The sequence below is a fragment of the Opisthocomus hoazin genome, chromosome 3 (genome assembly GCF_030867145.1).
Source record: "Opisthocomus hoazin isolate bOpiHoa1 chromosome 3, bOpiHoa1.hap1, whole genome shotgun sequence".
Taxonomy (NCBI): Eukaryota; Metazoa; Chordata; class Aves; order Opisthocomiformes; family Opisthocomidae; genus Opisthocomus; species Opisthocomus hoazin.
The window spans coordinates 49635937-49655937 of record NC_134416.1 but is presented as its reverse complement, the minus strand read 5'-3'; the positions used below and the strand labels follow the sequence as shown (position 1 = coordinate 49655937).

The 20001-nt window shown below is 44.2% G+C and overlaps 1 protein-coding gene across 1 annotated transcript in view; it reads left to right on the top strand.

Moving 5' to 3' along the window:
- Positions 1-20001, top strand: part of MAPRE2 (microtubule associated protein RP/EB family member 2) — a 103709-nt gene that overhangs the window by 12069 nt on the left and 71639 nt on the right. The window contains exon 2 of the mRNA XM_075416196.1: positions 17429-17490. The gene's annotated coding sequence lies outside the window, so the exon portion shown is untranslated. The remainder of the gene's footprint in view (positions 1-17428; positions 17491-20001) is intronic.

Genomic DNA, 20001 nt, shown 5'->3' with positions numbered 1-20001 from the left:
GAAGAGTAATAAGTTTTCTCTTGTGAGCCTTCAATTTGGAAGAACTAGAAGTCATGAATATTTTTTGTTATTCGTAGCTCCCCAAACACGGGAAGTATTTGAGGGTCACTAATCTACTAGCTGTTCTCCAGAGTATATGAGTATAACTACCACATGCTACAAAAATAACCAAAGTAGTGGTTTCCGCAAAAACGGTGGTTTTGATAGGTTCTCTTTTTCAAGCTGTAAACAAAAGTGTGACTTAATGTGGCTGGTGAAAAGCTGACTGACGACCTCTTGGGCAAAAGGCTATGATGTAAATTGGAGAGGCTGTCAGAGCATTTTGACTTTGTGTGGTTAGTAGACATGAGAAAATACATGCATCTTGTGTTTGAATAGACACATTTTCCACCTTGATAATGCTGTGGTTTTTCTTTGGAGCTTTTGCTGTCAGTATTAAACTTGTAGGATGCCTAATTTAAGCAGTGTGGTCATTTCTGCTGTTTACCATGTGTGTTTACTGATACGTAACAAATTGCGGCTGTGCTGGCTTGTGGTGAGTGGAGTCTTGTTTGACAGCACAGCCGTCTCCTGCAAGGGAGTCCCCTTGGCTTTATCCGCTGCCATTTTTCCTGGAGGTTGACATACTGCAGTTAGATTGTTAATAGGTATTTTTAAATGCATTGCTTTTATTTTAAGTGCCTGATGTAGACCAAACTCTTAAAAAATATCTGAAGTGATCTTTTATTGTATTAGTACAGTAAATAGGAGAGATGAAGGAAGCGGAAAATACTGTCAGTACTGGCAGAGAGTCTTTGCTGTCTCTGCTCTTGGGTACTTTTGAATAGGTTTTCTGAATCAGGGAGACAGTCTGAACTTTTTCAAGTGGGTAACGTTCAGTTACCTACTTCTTGGCATTGCTGTGTATCTTACCATGTGTTTGTAAATTTGGTCACCCCTCTAAGCAGGGATTAAAGTGACTCTGTCATTTTGTGAAGTGAAAAGCAATATTTATGGAATAAAACACTTATACAGGGTAGTTCTGATACTAACCTATTCAACACAAATGAGTTGAGGGACACCAACTCTCTTATGGCCGACTACTCATTGTATTTGATAAATTTAGGTAAATCTTCAAAAGGTTACTTTTAAGTAGCCAGAGTACAAGCCCTAGGGTGCCATCTTCCTCTCCTGATTAGATTTTTGAGGCCACATACTTACTAAATGCAGAAAGTCCACAAAGATGGCTTCTTGGTGGTGAGCTGAGTAATTAAGAGGCAGATGGCCAATGATAATCTCTTAGTAACTTCTTTCTTTGAGGTGGTGTATGAAGACTGACACTGAGAGCTGGATTACTCAGACGTGGTGTTCTGTTAGTCCCTTCACATTTCCATACTTACGCTATGAGAAGATTCAAGCACAAACCTTCGTCATATTTGGGTGGATACTAAAATTAAGTCTTGCTCTGGATTCTCCCTCATTAGCCCATGCGTGGCAACACAAGTGTGTTCAGAGCTGAGCTGGGGGGGGAAGTGGTGTGGCTTGCAGTTTTGGCTGGGGTGGGTGCAGGGCTGGTCACAGAGAAGGGGCTGGCATGGCTGGCCTGAGAGGGTCTAAGGGTAGCAAAGAGAAGGATGGGGAGAGCAGAGTGGAAAGAGAGGCCCTGTCACAACAGCAGCTTCTGAGTCTTGGCCTAGACTTTAAACCTTGCTGGCGCTGCACAGTCTTCAGTGTCTCTCCTTGTTTCCCTTCATTTCTTCCACTACTCACCAAGAAAGTGAGTTTTCTGGCTCCTAGCTGAGGACAGAAATGCGTTTTTCCCTACAGGACCCTTTTGGGTCAGCCAAAGCCAGTTTTACCTGTACCGCTGAGAAGACCCAAGCTGACACTGCTTAGCTGGGTGCCTTAACGCTTTATGAATCAGCACACCACTATGGATGCTCCTGTTCAGCTGTTGCTTACTTAGATTTTAGAATCCTGAAATCAGATGTGTTTTACAGATCCTAAAACCTCTGCAATTTCTTAAACATGACTGGATTTCATTAAAAATATTTTTTTTCTCAGGACAGTGCTGTCAGAGGAAAGAGTCATCTGGCTTTTGCTGTCCTAGTTTAGTTCAAGTCAAATAAGTTGCTGAGTTTAAACAAAAAGTCTTCTAGACTTCAGTTTTTTCAGGTTTTGTCCACCTAACAGTCATGCACATAGGCAATAATTTCCGTCACAAGGAAGAAGCCTTTCAGCTCCTTTGTGCAAGCTGGGAGGGGAGTCACAAAGGATGCAGCATACAGTGAAAACTCTTAGATAACTGAGATTTAAATAACAAACTGGGGAAGAAATATAGCTGCCAGTCAGATGCCACTTGGCCTGAGACAACGTTTTTGAGGTGTGTTTGTAAGATGCTTGAAGGCCACATCGGGTAAAGGATACGATTAGCATCCTGTGTATGACTTTAGGATGATTTATTGTCTCTGCTGCAGCAATAACCTTTCGTTGGGATGCAGGGACTACCGGGAACATGTGATCATGTTAGAAAACCAGACAGAAGAATCCTATGATGGGTTTGTCAAATGACAGGGAGCTTATTATGTAGCTGAGGAACAGACCAACAAGAAACGTTTGTCTGACTGATGGCAGTGATATCTCCCGTCTTTCTCTGAAAGGGACACGTAGCTACTGGTACAGTTTCTGTCCATTAAAACAATGTGGCACAGAGGAGTCGACGCTGCTTTGTTACAGCATTCAATGTGCCCTACTGCAAGGAATTCCAAGAGTTGCCTTCCGCTCTTTGGCCGTGAAGATCTTATTCCAGCTTTTGTTGAATTCAGACACATACTCTAAGACATAAATAAAATGTGTGTGTTGTGGAGTGGCCTAAAGGCATCCATTTAAATCCACAAAGGCTGGTGGTACAGGTATAGGACCTCTGAGTTATTTGCTGTATATGTCCTGCTGTGCAGTATCATGTTTATCTACGTGTTTTTTTCACGATGACGTATTTACATTAATAACTCGCTTCTAAAATGTGTAATTGCAGGGAAAGCTTTGCTCAGAGCAACATCTGAGGTAAAACTAAGTGGTATTTCTGCCTTGCTCATGGTCTTAGGGGTACAGACTGGTCCTGGAAGGTGCTGGCAAGCCCACTGAGAAGTAATTGATGGGAGCTGGCTATCAGCCTGCATGCTTGCAGAGTGCTGCAGCGAGGCCTGGAGCTGGTGTGAGCTTTATGGGGAAACCACCCACTCTTTTCTATTATATGCACATACATGAGGTGTTAGAGGCTTCCAGCCCACAAAGCTGATTTATTAGAACGTAAAAATACATGTTAGAAGGAAAAGCACTTACCAACAGGAGAAAGATCTGATAGGTGAGATTAAAGCTCTTTAATATATGCCTTCCATGCCCGACATATCCTGTGCAGTAGGGTCCTTCCCTCCTGTCTTTTCTAGCTCTCTAGTTTTTTGGCTTCTGAAGTTGAAGAAATCCTGCGCTGTCTTGCAGGAGAGTATATTTTCACTTCTTGCTGGGCTTGCCTTTTGATTTGGGCCCCTGGCATGAGCCCAGTATTTTCCTCGGGCATTTCCTGTTGTCCATTTGTGCATCGTGTTGCCCATGGAGGGGTTTCACTCCCAGCTTGCCCCATGACATGCACCCACAGCTAAGCCCCACAACAGTTAAATAAATAATGCTCTGCGTGTAAATAAACATAAAAACTCTTTCAGTTGGATTCTCTTGCTGTGCTACCAGGTACCTTTCCATTGGTATCAAGCAGAGACAAGCCCACCTCTTCTGGGATATGGACTGCCAAAACTTGTGGTTTTATTCCAAATCAACAAATCGACTGTAAAAGAAGCAGCAACTTGTGTGCTTGAATTTATTGAGTTCTTAATGTCAGAAAACTGTCACACTGGCTTGCATGTCCTGTTTTCCTGAGTGGAATAGTAGGGGGAAGAACACAGCACTTATAGCCTCTTCTTGTTTGAAGCATCTCTTACTGACTAAGGAAAGCAGTAGTATTTCTGGGATTAAAAACAGTGGACTTCCTAGTGTAACTTCGTGTTACTTGATTAAAATTGAGACACACCCAGTTGTAGTATTATTTATGCATCTAGCTTATCAAAATATATTATTTCATCGTTTTCATATTCTGGAAATTAAACTTCAACATCAATTTGTCATGAAAAAGGAGTAGGAAAGCTGAACCCTGGCAGTCTTCTCTGGGGTACAGCAGTTTCTCAAAACCAACACATTACACTGAGGGAGAACAGAATAATGCTGAAGTAAAATTAAGTGCTTGTGCTCTTGACAGGAAGAAGGCAGTTAGTTTGACAAGGTGCCAAACAGTGTCATCTGAGACCGTTGCAAAGACTTCCAGCTGTCTTGTGTATGCTGACTAAATCTCTGGGTGATACAGAATTTGTCCCTGTGAATATTTCACCAGCAGTGACCTTGCCTGATCTGGTTAATTCAAGTTCAAGTGCAGCTCGTTGCAATCTCCTGATGATAATATTGACCAAGACTGCATTTCTCTGAGCATTCTACCCAGTGCTGAAGATGAAGAGCTACTGGAGAGAGTCCAGCGGAGGGCTACAAGGATGGTGAGGGGACTGGAACATCTCCCCTACGAGGACAGGCTGAGGGAGCTGGGCTTGTTCAGCCTGAAGAAGAGAAGGCTGCGAGGGCACCTAATAAATGCTTATAAATATCTGAAGGGTGGGTGTCAGGAGGATGGGGCCAAGCTCTTTTCAGTGGTGCCCAGTGACAGGACAAGGGGCAATGGGCACAAACTGAAGCACAGGAAGTTCCGTCTGAACATGAGGAGGAACTTCTTCTCCCTGAGGGTGACGGAGCCCTGGAACAGGCTGCCCAGGGAGGCTGTGGAGTCTCCTTCTCTGGAGATATTCAAGACCCGCCTGGACAAGGTCCTGTGCAGCCTGCTGTAGTTGACCCTGCTTCGGCAGGAGGGTTGGACTAGATGACCCACAGAGGTCCCTTCCAACCCCTACCATTCTGTGATTCTGTGACTGCGTGCAGAAGCGTATAAGGACTCTCAGCTGCTACCCAGCTTGCTGTGGGAGATGCTGCCCTGCTCTGTTGACTCATGTGGAAGGTGTGGCGTGTTTTGACCAGGAATGGCAGGGCGTAAGAGAGTCGCAGCAGAATGCGGCAGAGTCTGAGACAGGCCCTGCAGGGGAATCAATCTTATGGGAAAGCGTAGGTTGAATCTTGCATTTTTGCTACGTGAGTTAACAAGCAAGCCGACTACCAAAAAGGGAGAAAAATTGGACTTATACCATGAGCATACGTAAATTGCTCATTGGGTTGTGAGAAAGAGACCTGCTTTCAGCTGATGTTAGATGCTTCAGCTGCGGACGCTATCCAGCTGCTCATTTGTTCCACAAGTCAGTACCTTGATTCACCTCGGGCATGTTCAGCTCAGTAATACCTTATTACAGGGACTTCCAATAGCTGACTAATCTCACTGAAAAGAGGACAACTTTGTTAAATGAGTACATGCTTGGGAAATACAGAGTTGATTTGCAGAAGTTTTATTTAGAGCCCCCAAACACATGTTTGCCTTTTGCACATGTATTTTATATCTAGCACTGTTTATTAAAGCAGATGTGCATGAAAATAACTGATAGTTGGGAGCTCTGGATGCAAAGAAAGTGAGTGAATTTGTGCAAGACAGGAGGTGTGCCAAGCACTCTTTCAGGCTCAGCTGAAGGACACTCTGGTCCTTCCAAAGTAAAGCAGCTACTAGGAGGCTGCCGCTACAGAAGGCGCAACAATTTGAAGAAAGCTTATCTAGCAATATTAGAAGAGTCTGTGTTGTCTCGGGCAGATCACACGTGCCTGAGAAGAAACAGTAAGACTGGTTCTTCTGCATGGGATTTGCCGTACTGGCAGATTTATGAAAGAGGGAAACAAAAACAAACAAAAAAAACCCCACAAACACCAAAACTGTCAGAGTTTTGCTTCCCAATCTAAGCTAACAGGCTTTGTCTTCTAGATGTGAAAAAATGGCCAGTATAGACATTCAGTCAGTAAGGGAAATGGTGTGTATGTAAATGGCAAATGAATCCAAAGTATCCGTTTCTCCAGTTAAGTGGTGACTTCTCTTGCTTAGTTTGGACAGAAGACATAAGTGTCTGGGAAAGACAGTGAGAAGTATCTACACTTACATTGTGTACACTACTGAAACTAGTTTAGTGCTCCTCCAAATCAGTACTTACAGGCAGCGTGCTGAAGGAAAAACTTTCCAGAACAGAATGTTGTGGAAGTTTTAGTCCAATCTGATATTGTAGAATAACTTGGAAATGTCCCAGTTATCTTCTTTCTAATGAGCAGAAGTGATGCATGTGCCTTCAAGTTAGTGGACTGGTCCACTGTGTTCTGTGGCTCTTGTCTGCGGAACAACCTAAAGAAACAATAATTCCTCTGAGCTTTGCACTGCAGCCTCTTGGAGGAAATACTGCAGCTCAGAAATGCAGCCCAGAAACTTCTGATTTGGTAGACTTCAAATACAAATGATCCTGTCAGAACAAAGCAATGTTAACTTGAGAGGTTGAAGGCTGACAGCCAACCTTTTGAACCCCCTCCCATATGACTTGCTTTAATTGTGTAATATCATGGAGTACCTAAATGAGATAACAAGCTGTCACTCTTATCTCACAGACTGGAATGTTTTCCTTCAACTTGAAGTTCACCAGCTGTGATCAGGTGGCAATGTTGTTGTAACTGAAGGAGTAAAAGGTATTTATGTAGCCTTTAAATACAGTTCTACTCTGAAGAACCCTTCAATGACACTCTTTGTTTCCTTTAATATAAAGTAGAGACCCATTTCTAGTTTCCAGCTCTATAAACAATTTAGATCCAAAAAGCTCAGTTGGCTCTGTGCTCCCTTTGTGAAATATACAGATTTTGCTATTTTAGCTCTAATTACTTGTGTGGGGTCATTACCACAATGCAAGTGTCCTCAGGCTTCAGTGCATTTTAGTTGTCCCATTTTGCAGGCAGGATGCAAGGTTGCCCCCAGTTTCTGACACACCTTTTAGAAGGGCATGCTTCCGATCCTTCCTGAGAGTACAGGTAGCTGTTACATTTGTCAGTGAAGTTCTGCTTCTCTTCGTGATCAGAGCTACTGCTACCTGGGTAGAATAAGAAAATTAACACTGTTTTGAAACATGAATAAATACCAAATAGCATTTTGCTGCCTAATCCCCAAGGGATCCAGTCCTGTCAACATACCCGGATCAAGTTACGTGTGCCAAACACAGCCATCGCTGACTGCTTTCAGTCAAAACACGTGTGGAAGAGTGTGAAGGAATGGTGCGCCATTCCTCCACCTTGTCGATGAGGATGGTTGAAGGGCTGGTTCAAAACATGAGATAATAAAGGGCTTCTGTCTCTAAGTGGCTTGGAGAAGACTTCAAACATGCTTCACCAGGGAGTTTCATGACCATCGGGCTGCGATTATGTTGCTGGGACCACCTGAGCACTTTTCTCACCCAGGGATGCTTGCCGCACTACGGATCTATGGAAAAGTGACTCTTACATGCCACCTATGAAAACTGGGTGGTTGGGATTGATTAGGTGAAAATGAGAGGGGAAAACACTCAAACATTTTTGGCCTTTGGTTTATGACTCAGCACACACGTGGTGATCTGTGCAGTACAAATGAGGTGATGCTACACCCTTCAATGTATCTTCAGCTGTCATGTGAGCACCTTATCTAATCAGAGGTTCACAGGACATTTCCACAAACTATAGCCTTACAGCTTTCAAAGGTTTGTACATCTGTAACTGACTGCAAGTAACCATTCTGCTCACACAAGAGAGAGTCCAAGAACACTTTGTCTGCTTCACCAGTGCTGTAAAGAGTAAAAGTTTGTTTTGTAGATCGATATTAGATATTATGTATTATAAATATATTTATTATATATTTAGATTCTTAAGGACTGAAATGAAAAATGATATACAAGACTACCTGGTTTTACTATTGCCACTGATACTGGAATCTATCTTTATATCCTTGAGTTAGCCCCACTTCCCTGTTCAGGAACTTGAGACAGAGAAAAACATGCCAGAACTGTTAAAAGGGCTGAGACGGCAGTCCAATAACCTAACTAGGGCTCTCTTTCCTGGGTAAGGCAAACAGGCAGTGAGCAACCTCAAGTTATGATGCTTTTACACAGAATCATTGGATGACACAGGTTGTAAGAGATCATCTTGTCCAACCCCTGTTCAAAGCCATGCCAAACAGATCAGGTTGCTCGGGAACTTGTTGAGCTCTTAAAGACATTCAGACTTCCCAGCCTCATTGGACCCAATGTTCAACCACCCTTGTGATGAAAACACATTTCCTAACATGTAATCAGGTTTTGCCCTGTTGAAACTTGCCTGTTGCCTCTCTCAATGCCAATGTGTGCCTTTGAGAAGATTCTGGCTCCATCTTCTCTACACCCTCCCCTTAAGTAGCTGTGGGCTGCAATGACAAATCCCCACGTGCCCTAAGCCTTCTCTTTTTCAGGTTGGACAGACCCAACTCTCTCAGCCTCTCCCGCATTGTGTGCTCCATCTCCTTAGCCATCTTGGTATAGTAGGCTGAGCTCCAGGACGTCTATCGCTGGTTTGTGGCTCCCCAGTACGCAGGCACTTCACTTTCGCAAGCCCTGAATACAGGGGAGTAATTAATGCCCTGGATCTGCAAATCCAGCCCAGTGTAGGGTTGTCCTTCTCTACTGCAAGGGCATGGTGCTGAGTCTTTTCCAACTTGTCCTCTAAGACCCCCAGATCTTTTTTCTCTGAAGCTGGTCTCCAGCTAGCTGGCACCCAGAAAGTTCATTCCGTCCCAGGGGGAAGAATTTGCCTACTTGCTTTCCAAGCCTGTCCTTGACTCTTTTATGATCTGAAATAGACATAGGTAGTGTATGTTGCACTGTTCTAGAGATGATTTTTACTTTTTAAAGAAAGGTACTGAATTCTGTAACTTAGCAAACATTGCCGGTCGGTAAGCTAGGCAACTTACAGGCGCGGCCAAGTGCTCATAGAAGAGTAGTGTGTTAGAACAGGCAGTTGGTAGGAGCATTTATCCTTCTCTCTGTGGCCACCTAACTGATTTTTCTTAATATTCTGTGATATGCTTTATTTTCTTTACTCACTGTAAAGAGAGATCTGAAAAACTAATGCCACAATAGAGGGGGATTCAGCCCATCTAACCTCAGGCACTCTAAGCTATCTGTGTTTTTCTCAGGCTTATCTAGAAGTGTAAGTGTTACAGTGAAGGGTGCCATTTAAATTTAAGTCACTTCTTGAGTTTTAATGTCTGTCTTCTAAAGATCTTAAGCCAGCTCACTCTTCTAACTATTTTGCTAGTTGCAAAGCTGGTACATTTTAGATTCCTGAAGCAGTTTTGTGAGTCCTGCAGTTTGCTGCAGCTGCCTGTGTAACACTTCTATAGAAGTTATCTTTGGGCTTTTCCTATCATGCTTGTTCAGCAGGCTTGTTTTCAAAGAATGTCGGCCTGGGCAATTCAACATATTATGCCATCAGCACTCCATGTGTTCACCTTCAGGGTCTGCTGTCTTACAAGAACTTCAGGAAATACGTCTTGGGTCAAAATACAGACACAGGGCTTTGGGCTTTAACATCTGAATATATAGCTTCATGCTTTTTCCTTGAATCTTCTTTGTAATTATAAGTTGCTGATTAGCCTATAAAAATTCAGCCACAAAATGAAACCTAAAGCTGGGCATGGGAAATGATGAAAGTACTGGAAATGTGTGGTGGGTTCACCTGGACTAAAGCAGTTGCTGCTAGCTGGCCTCCTTGTGTCTTTTACTCCTTTCATATTGAAGAGGGAAAAGCTGATATGTGTTCTCCCACAGCTCTTTGTACCCATCAGTCTCCAGGCTGTATCTGAAGAGGAGTTCATGTCTGCCTTTAAAGCTTAACATTCCAGACCGCTCAGTGGAGTTGTTCCCTGTACCCTTTTCTTGTCAGCAATACCAGCCAGTGAGTTCCTGCCCTCCCAGCTGTGCCAGCCCAGCTGTTGACAGGGCCATGGTATGTGCTGAAACAGAACTGTCCCTGATTTATTTTTTTAAATCTACAATAAAAGGTAATTTTGAAATTAGGTCCCTTTCTAGTGATTCTAGCCCATGAAACAAAGCAGACACTTGATCAGCTCTCCTGTAAGATGGTATAATGCCTACCAGAGAAAGATACCCAAATGCATAATACATTAGTATGCACAGAAGTGCATCAATAGCACACTGCAGTCAAATGTGCAAGCCACAGACAGGTGTCAAACAAAATTAGTGATTGTATTAGATGTAGACACTGACAATACAAGTAGAACAGATTTTTAGTCAGTGTGATAGAAATTGAAATGCGGATATCAATGACTGAACTAAAGTTTAAACAAAAGGATACCTCAAATAATTGAAGGAAGCTTGTTTTCTCAAAAAGGAGAAAAGAGATAAACTTTTTTTGGTTGAAGGGAAGCTAAGTATAATGTGGCAGTCTGCTGCTAATTACAAAGAATGATACACCAGAAGGATGGGATGCCATCCAGAGGGACCTGGACAAGCTGGAGAGGTGGGCCTGTGTGAACCTCATGAGGTTCAACAAGGCCAAGTGCAAGGTCCTACACCTGGGTCGGGGTAATCCCCGGTATCAATACAGGCTGGGGGATGAAAGGATCGAGAGCAGCCCTGCTGAGAGGGACTTGGGGGTACTGATAGACGAAAGGCTGGACATGAGCCGGCAATGTGCGCTGGCAGCCCAGAGGGCCAACCGTGTCCTGGGCTGCATCAAGAGAAGCGTGGCCAGCAGGTCGAGAGAGGTGATTCTGCCCCTCTACTCTGCTCTGGTGAGACCTCACCTGGAGTACTGCGTTCAGCTCTGGAGCCCTCAGCACAAGAAGGACATGGAACTGTTGGAGCGGGTCCAAAGGAGGGCTACAAAAATGATCCGAGGGCTGGAGCACCTCTCCTATGAGGACAGGCTGAGAGAGTTGGGCTTGTTTAGCCTGGAGAAGAGAAGGCTGCGGGGAGACCTGATTGCAGCCTTTCAGTACTTAAAGGGAGCCTATAGGAAAGATGGGGACAATCTTTTTAGTAGAGACAATGGTGACAGGACGAGGGGTAATGGTTTTAAACTAAAACAGGGTAGGTTTAGGCTGGATATAAGGAAGAAATTCTTCACAATGAGGGTGGTGAAACACTGGAACGGGTTGCCCAGAGAGGTGGTGGAGGCCCCATCCCTGGAAACATTCAAGACCAGGTTGGACAGGGCTCTGAGCAACCTGATCTAGTTAGTGGTGTCCCTGCTTGCTGCGGGGGGGTTGGACTAGATGACCTCTAGGGGTCCCTTCCAACCCAATACTTTCTATGATTCTATAAACACACATTCTCATCTGTTGGGCTGATTAGGTCTGCCACCTGCTGTGTGATATACTGGTTTGGCATTGCTTGTTATGCCCTGCAAAAAAGTTTGCCAAATCTGTCACACTAACTAAAATCACATGAACTGAGCTCTCTAATACCCTTTTCAAGTTGGGAGATATTTAGTGCATCTCAAAGTTACAGGGCAGGAAGGCAGGGAAGGTACTCGTTAGTAAGAGGAGGGCAGCTAGGCTGCTGCACAAAGGTAGGTGCAACACTGCAACTGGCTGGAGCTTCAAACCCAGCATTGTCTCCAAGGCACTTGCATCTTGGAAACTTGGATTTAGAAAATGTTGAGGAGGGATGGGAGAGGACAAAAGAAATGACAGAAGTTGGTTTACTGCTCTGTGGGGAGAAAAATCTAGTGGCTTCCCAAGAAGAGTTCGAAGAAGTCTGAGAAAGGATGCATATTCTTTCTTACTAAGCTGTTAAGTAGGACATGCTTGGATTTACTTTATATGTAAATGACCACAAAGAGATTGGCTGCTTTGTAAATGAGAGGGAGGGAACAGAGTTTTATAAGAAGTCTCCAAGACCTTTTTCATGCCAATAGATGACTTGAAATCAGAGTACGGGCAGAGAAGCAGAACTGCTGGGACAAAGCCGTGTTTGAAATGGCAAGAGCAAAAGAGGTGGGAAGTTCTGTCACGCGCTCGGTAGCAGCATCTTGCATCTTCTGGGACTGCCTTCCTTGTCAAACTTTGGGTCAAACTAGGGCATTTCTCATGGGTTTGGAGTTGGAGATATTACTAAACTCAGCTCTGTAACTTGATTTATTTGCTTTGAGTCTGTGTCTTTGTGCCTTCCATATACTGCTGCAGAGCCCGACCCTGAGTAGGTACAGAGGACTTACCCAGGACCAGTGAGACAGCATAGGGTTGGGCTGTTAGCAGTATGTTGAGAAATCTGCCTAACTGTTAAGTGTATGGGGATTTTTGTTTTGTTTTTTTGTGATTCATGCATGGCTCATAAAAACAGCAGTTCTTTCTTTTGACGTTGGAAGCCTTAATCTTTTCAACAGGCAAGCATATGTAAATAGTGATATACACTGTTTTCTGATTTACACTCTGAGTTTGTCCATTTCTGTAATTTGTCAAGCTATTCTGCACTCTGTAAACGCCTGGATAGCAGCCACAGCATGTTTGCTTGAATTCTTTCAGTTGCTAAAAATAAGTTGGTTTTGAAGTTGTTTTCTATAACCACTGAGGATGTTTGAAGAAAGAATAGGTGACTGTCAGCCTATATTACAAATTGTTTTCATGCAACATCGCATTCACAGCCCTTGACTGGCAAGGGGGGAGGAGAAAAGATCTGTGCATTATGGTAGCAAGCATCCAGTCCACTGAGACACAGTAGCAGAAGACAGGGCTCTGTGCCCACAAGGGACATACAGCTCCCTGTGACAGTTTTGAAAATATGTCATCAAATGTACTAGAAGGCATCTGATTTAAATCACCTTAATAACATTCTGTCCTAACTTTTCCTCTTTGGTCCTTCAAACTAACAGCAATGGGTACTACTTTTTATAGTATGAGTATATAATGTGATTCTAGAAGCTGTTGTATCTTGTTTTCTGCAGATTGCCTTTGTTTTCCTGTCGTTTTCACTTAGTTGCTTCACTTTTTGGCTTGCTTTCTCATGTCCCTCTTGCTCAGTCCTTGTTTTGTTTGGTTTTTTTCTTTTTTTGGGCAGTATTCATTCTGAATTAAATCAATGTGGGATATTGTCATAGAAGCCCCTTTGGTGTCAGTTTGTGTGAATGGGTCCAACAGGTGACTAAGTCTGTGGATGTAGCAATAGCTACCAGAAAACCAGTTCACAGGGAGGGAAACTATGCGCTGAGAGGGAGCAGGTGAAAACCTCCCAAGACCAGATAAAGCCTGAATAGCAGTGATACACTGAACAGCAGTGATCCCCATCCTGTAAACTCCAAGCAGAACGAGTCTGCCAAACCCATCCAAGGCCACTACAAGCACACTAGGATCAACAGCACGTTGTGTAACTCAACTGCATTTGAGCAAGTGGCGAGTGTAGGCTACAGGGCAGTATTCTCGGGAAGAAAGAGGATCTCCTGAGGGATTTTTTGAACACCTAACTGGAAACCAGTAGCCCATCAGTCCAACCACCCGGCAGCTGGGCTTGGCCTCCTGACTGTTGCTTCAGCAAGGTGGCACAAGTTGTTGCAGGAGTGGACTGTAGGCGGGACAGAACTGAATGCACTGTGTGAATATCCTTGGCTATTCGTAAAATCTGCCCGATTCTGTTCATAACATTTCCTAGTAAATACTGGCCTGTTTTCCCCAACACAATCCCTTCACAAGGGGAATGGGTAGCATAATGCAGGGAACTTGCAGCTATGTGCAACTGTAAAACATTGAACAAATCGTAATTTCCTGTCTTGAAAAATGCATAATCATACCAGTGTGGAAGGAATAAGTTCTTTAGACGTCTGTGTAGGTGACTTTTGGAGATGGGAACCTATTTTAAAATCAGCACGGCCTCTGTATGTTGGGGAATTCTGAGGAATTGTATTGCAGCTTCTCGTTTATGTAGAGCAGTCATATGATGCTGGTGTCTGCAGCTGAGAGCTGTGCATGGCCTGGCATGTAGTGGGAGGAGACATGGCATCCTTTCCTCCCCTTTGTTTTCCTTGCACACTTTTCTCCCTCCACCCTTCCAAAGAAGACTGCAGCTCCCCATCGTTACCTTCCTCACGCCCACTAACTAGGACCTCTACTGCATTCCTTTGTCCACCTAAATTAAATTCCATCTTAATGATCCGGTGTTTCCTACCACTCCCTTGCCTGGGTGCTGCTCCAGCATCTCAAGCCAGAAGTACAGGTCGACGTGTTGGCATGGCTCACGGAGCAGGTGAAGGGAGACCTGGCAGTGCTACTGCACACAGCAGCAAGCAGGTGCCAATTATCCCACCTGGCCATAGCCACGCGCTGCTCCTTGTAGCTCAGATGAGTACCCGTATGCAGGCAAAAAGTCAGGAGCTGTGGCTGAGGTATACGTACAGGTCAAACCAAAGGGGTACATCTTCAGCAGTTTTCAAGTTGAACCTTTGGTATGAGGACTTCTGTTTCTTCATTTTTAAGACCACATGAATGAAATTCAGTGTGGTGGTGTTATTCAAATCACTCTCAAACCGAGGTCTTACTTACTGAAGACAATGAAATAGTTATCTGTCTTCAGTATGCCATAAATATCACACTCTTCAGAAAGTATAGTGTAGAAAATGCCCCATGATCAAATTAAGTCTTGCATTTCTAAGGCAATTGCCATGTCTCTCTACTGCTGTTGCCTGTTAGAAGTTCTGGTCAACACTTTCTAATGTGAGACTACTTCTTCTAACCACCATCTTAAGAGTGTCCCACCCTTACAAGTATTTGGAGTAGTGCTGTTAGATCCCAGAGTTCAGGGGGGTCTAGTTGAGCAAAAGCCAACATACCATGATGGATTTGCTGTTCCTTTGCCAATAGGATGCCTGAGGTTTGTCAGCTGTGCTGGAATCACTTTCCACATTAAATAAATGGAAGAAAAAAAGAGTACATTGAAAAGCAAAGCTTAAAAGGCTTGGAGAGAGTCAAAGAAATGAAACAATAACATGTTTAATAGCTAATTCCCATTCTGGTTTGGCTTTAAGGTAGCTTCAGCCTTCCAGTCTCCTAGCAGCCTTCCGAAGTTCTCTGCCAGGATGAGTCACAGCTCCTGGAGCTCAGATCCAGTCCTTTAGACAAGCCATCGTTAAAGGTCTGTTTACCTTTCCCAGATGATAATGAATTGGAGTGAGAACTGCTTTATGTTTTCCTCCTCTTAAAACAGGTTTTGTGATGAATATAAATTCACCTGTGAGAACTTCTTGCATCCCTCAATCATGATTCAGTCCAAGCCCCACTGGGATCCTGTCTGCTGTAGTTTCATGCTGTTGTGCAGAGATAGATGCCTTTGGAATACCCCTCCCTGCTGGGCTGTCTCAACTAGTTGACTAGGAATGCAAAACAAGCAATAGCCAGAGCCCTGGTCTGACTGTAAACCATTGTTTACCTGCTAGGAATGATATTTTCTGCTGACTGAGAAGGTGAATTAATAAACTTAGCCACGTAACCCTAGTATGTAATTCATGGCACAAATTGAAAGCCATATATGGCTGCTCTGGCTTACTTTTCTGTAGCCTGTAATGTAGCACTTAAGAGAAAGGATACGAGGACAAATCTAGCAATTGTAGGTGATCGCATCTAGGAACACAGAAGAGAACAGACCTTAATGTGGCTCCTACAAGTGGGCAGCTTTGTGACTTCACCGTGAAGTGAGACACTTCAAAGGATTCACCAAGGGGAAATCATGTTTGACCAATATGATAGCATTCTATGATGGCATGACTGGCTGGGTAGAGCAGTGGATGTTATTTATCTTGACTTCAGCATGGCTTTCGACACTGTCTCCCATAACATCCTTGTAGGCAAGCTCAGGAAGTGTGGGCTAGATGAATGGATGGTGAGGTGGATTGAGAACTGGCTGAATGGCAGAGCTCAGAGGGTTGTCATCAGCGGCGCTGAGTCTAGTTGGAGGGTTCTAGCTAGTGGTGTTTCCCAGGGGTCAGTACTGGGCCCAATCTTGTTCAACTTACTCATCAATGACCTCGCTGAAGGGACAGAGCGTACCCTCAGCAAGTTTGCTGATGACAAAGCTGGGAGGAGTGGCTGATACACCAGAAGGCTGTGCTGCCATTCAGCGAGACCTGGACAGGCTGGAGAGTTGGGCGCAGGGGAACCCGATGAAGTTGAAGGACAAGTGCGGGGTCCTGCACTTGGGGAGGGACAATCCCATACACCCGTACAGGCTTGGGGCTGACCTGCTAGAGAGCAGCTCTGCGGAGAGGGACCTGGGTGTGCTGGTGGATGACAGGTTGACCATGAGCCAGCAGAGTGCCCTTGTTGTCAAGAAGGCCAGTGGGATCCTGGGGTGCATTAAGAAGAGTGTGGCCAGCAGGCTGAGGGAGGTTCTTCTCTCCCTCTACTCTGCCCTAGTGAGGCCCCACCTGGAGTACTGCGTCCAGTTCTGGGCTTGCCAGTTCAAGAAAGAAAGATGAGGAGCTACTGGACAGAGTCCAGAGGAGGGCTATGAGGATGATGAGGGGACTGGAGCATCTCTCCTGTGAGGAAAGGCTGAGGGAGCTGGGCTTGTTTAGCCTGAAGAAGAGAAGACTGAGAGGGTGTTAGGAGGATGGCCCAGACTTTTCAGTGGTGCCCAGCGACAGGACAAGGGGCAATGGGCACAAATTGAAGCACAAGAAGTTCCATCTGAACACAAGGAATAATTTCTTTACTTCAGGGATGACGGAGCAATGGAACAGGTTGCCCAGGGAGGTTGTGGATTCTCTTTCTCTGGAGATATTCAAGACCCGCCTGGACAAGGTCCTGTGCAGCCTACTGTAGGTGACCCTGCTTCGGCACTGGGTTTGGACTAGATGATCCCCAGAGGACCCTTCCAACTCTTAACATTCTGTGATTCTGTGATGGCTGGTGTTTTTGTATTGTGTTGGCAAAAACACAGTTGCTGGGTATCAGTTCATGTGTTTCTCAATGGTAGATTTTTTTTTTTCTCTGAAAAGCTGTTTGGGCAAGTGCAGCAAGTCCCCAGTTGCATGACACAACAATCATAACTGATTGCCTGTGCTCCAAAGAAGCATGGTCAGATGAAGAAACAGCAATGTGCCTGGCAATTATGAATAAAGTCTGAATGTAGCACTGCATAAGGGACCTCATAGAATTGCTACTATATCAGAGGGACATCTGATTGTTGTGCAGATGTGTTAGACACTGAGCCATTGTGAACGCAACTGAATTAGGGTATTGTAATGAAGGACCTCTCCTCTTGTTTCGTTTTTAGCGTACAGCTATTGCATCACTGCCCAACCGACACAAAGACCATTCAGTGAGTCTTTATTTTTTTCCTCTTTGCTTGTTAAACTAAAGGTTTTCATATTTTCTTTCCAGTACCAAGTTGCTGCAAGGAACAGTTCAAGCCGGCAACCAGGGAAAGTGTTTGGATGCTCGAAGTAAGTATGTTTGTGTGGTTGTATGTCTTTGTTACAGCACTAGCAGCGGAGAAAGTACCCAAGAACATGTGCTTGATGTCTGTAAGGCAGTAGCTAGATAAGTACAGTAATATTTATTATATAGTTTTGTATCAATAATAAGTGATAGTCCTTTGTAACCTTTTTGACTGTGTAATTAATAGATTCTGGTCATCGGGAATTATTCATTCACAAAACAGAAGTGATGAAAGACAAACTAGATGCCACAGACTTTTTGGAAATAATTTGGGGGTTTGACTGGAGCAAGGAGGAGTTGCTGGCATAAAGGAATAAAAAGGAAAACTAAAGGTGGACAATGAATCTGACTTCTCTCTCCCCTTCTGTCTGGGAGCTTTGACAAATTGTTTTCTTGCTTTTGCTTTGTTAAAAGTTAGCTCTTCTGAGCATTATTAGTGTTGCCTTCATAATGTTAAGTGGAAAAAGAGCAAACTACATGAAATGCCACTGCACAGGCTTAGTGATTAATGTCAGATAGGATTTGTAAGGTGCTGTCCCTTGTTTAATCACCAGCTATGAGAGTTTAAATCGCATCGCACCTGAGCTGGGTGTTAGTTTGAACAGTGCAGTCTCCAGCCTGGCATCTATGAAATCCCTGCAGTACATGACCTGCGAGAGGTGGTGAGACCAGCAGTGGGGGCCCTCAAGGTGCCAACGTTTGGGAAGCCACAGGGAGAGATGCGCCTGGCCGAGGTCAGGGGTCCCGGCAGCTGCCGGCGCTCGCTCACCCGTAGCACTGCTGTGGCATCTGTGCTGTTAAACAAGAAATCTTCGCTGTTGCCAAAATGGGGCATAGGATACCCAGTAATAAACCTCCTATTTGCACAGATTCACTACTGACAGTGCTCACTGTACCGTGCCGGATAGCGGTTGTGCCTTTTCCCTTGGCAAGGCATGTGCGGCAGCATCCGCGGTTTGCAACACAGAGTAGAGTTTCTATACTCATCACTAGCGCTGAAAATACGCGCAGCACTGAAACGATGCTAGGGATGTGTAATGAAGAACTTTTATTTTAAAACATGCCACCGCTTACCTGCTAATGCTTGAAAAGCTGTTACAGTGTATAAATCCTAACCATGGATGTAAGAGGCATTTCAGTTTGTGTTGATACTTTGTTTGTGCTTTGTAGTTTAAAGTAAAAAGTTTCGTGTCTTATGTATTTGAAAGACTTGTTTCACAGTGAAACTAGGAACTTGCTCCGAGTTCTTTAATGCCCTGAAAAAACTTTAATATGTTTGCAGAAATATTTCTTCAGATACATGGTAGACATGAGAAATCATTCAGGGTAGATTCATTGGGAAATAGAAGAAACGTGCGCATTCACTGGCACAGACACAGTAAGAGGAGACTGACGCTGGGAGAAAAAGGGTTAAGTTAAGAGCCGCAGAGCTCAGATTCATTAGGCTGGGAGAGAAGAGTTGCTTTCATGGCAATTAGAAGATATGGAGGGCTCAAGTGCACCTGGAGATTCTCAGGACAAGAACCAGTCTATAATTTAGAGCTGAAAGAGGCTTGTATGCCTCAAGCATGAAGCAATAGCTCTAGCACACAACAGGCATCCTGAAAGCAAGAACTAAGAAGATGTAAAATGTTGTCCCCCTGTGGACACATTCCTTCCCATGAAGGCATTGTAGATGGAAGTGCAGTGGGGCAAAGCCCTGTGCTGAGCCACAGTGGGTTTCATCTCTCGCTTTCTACTCTTGCGTGGAGTCGGTGCCGCTGCTTAAAGCCAAGCTTCGTCACTGTGGTTATACTGGTGTTGTCACAAGTACTTTGAAACAACAGGAAATCTAAAGAAAACTGTGAGCGTTGAGATAGTGCGCAGCCACCAAACGGACATTTCTAAGAGCAGGCTGCACCCTACCTGTCTAACAGAAACTTATCTGACATGTGCAGATTTCCTGCGAGGAGTAACCCTCTCCGTGAAGCAACAGACAGCTTTCAGAGTATTCCCCGCAGACTGCTGCTTACCGTGTAGCCTTTCCTCTCCAAATCCCTTAGTCCTTATGGCCTATTATATGTCAAAATAAAGATCTAGCTATCAGCCTTCTAATACCAGAGATTCATTACATTGCTAGAGAATTAGCTGAGCTGCTACAATTGCAAAAGCCAAATCCGTGTAACATGCTATTATATACTAGCTTTTGCTCAGGAAACCTTCCTGTTGGGTTTCAGTGCCTTTGAGCCTGACAAATGGGTGTATTTTTTCACGGAGTTCAGTTATGTGGACAACTACATGAGGGACGGATGTTGAAACATCTGAGGAATTTTGCAGTTCTCTTGACTCGCTCTCCTGCAGGAGATGCAGATAAGGGGTCTTTTGGCAGTTACAATGCCTTGCTTGATGTATTATCACAAAAATACTTACACCCTAACATTAGAAAGCAAGTCTGGTTTCTGCTGGAACATTAGCTCGGGAATTACCTGTTACATTTCTGTAATTTTGAGATAGGGGAAGAGAAAGTAAATGTATTA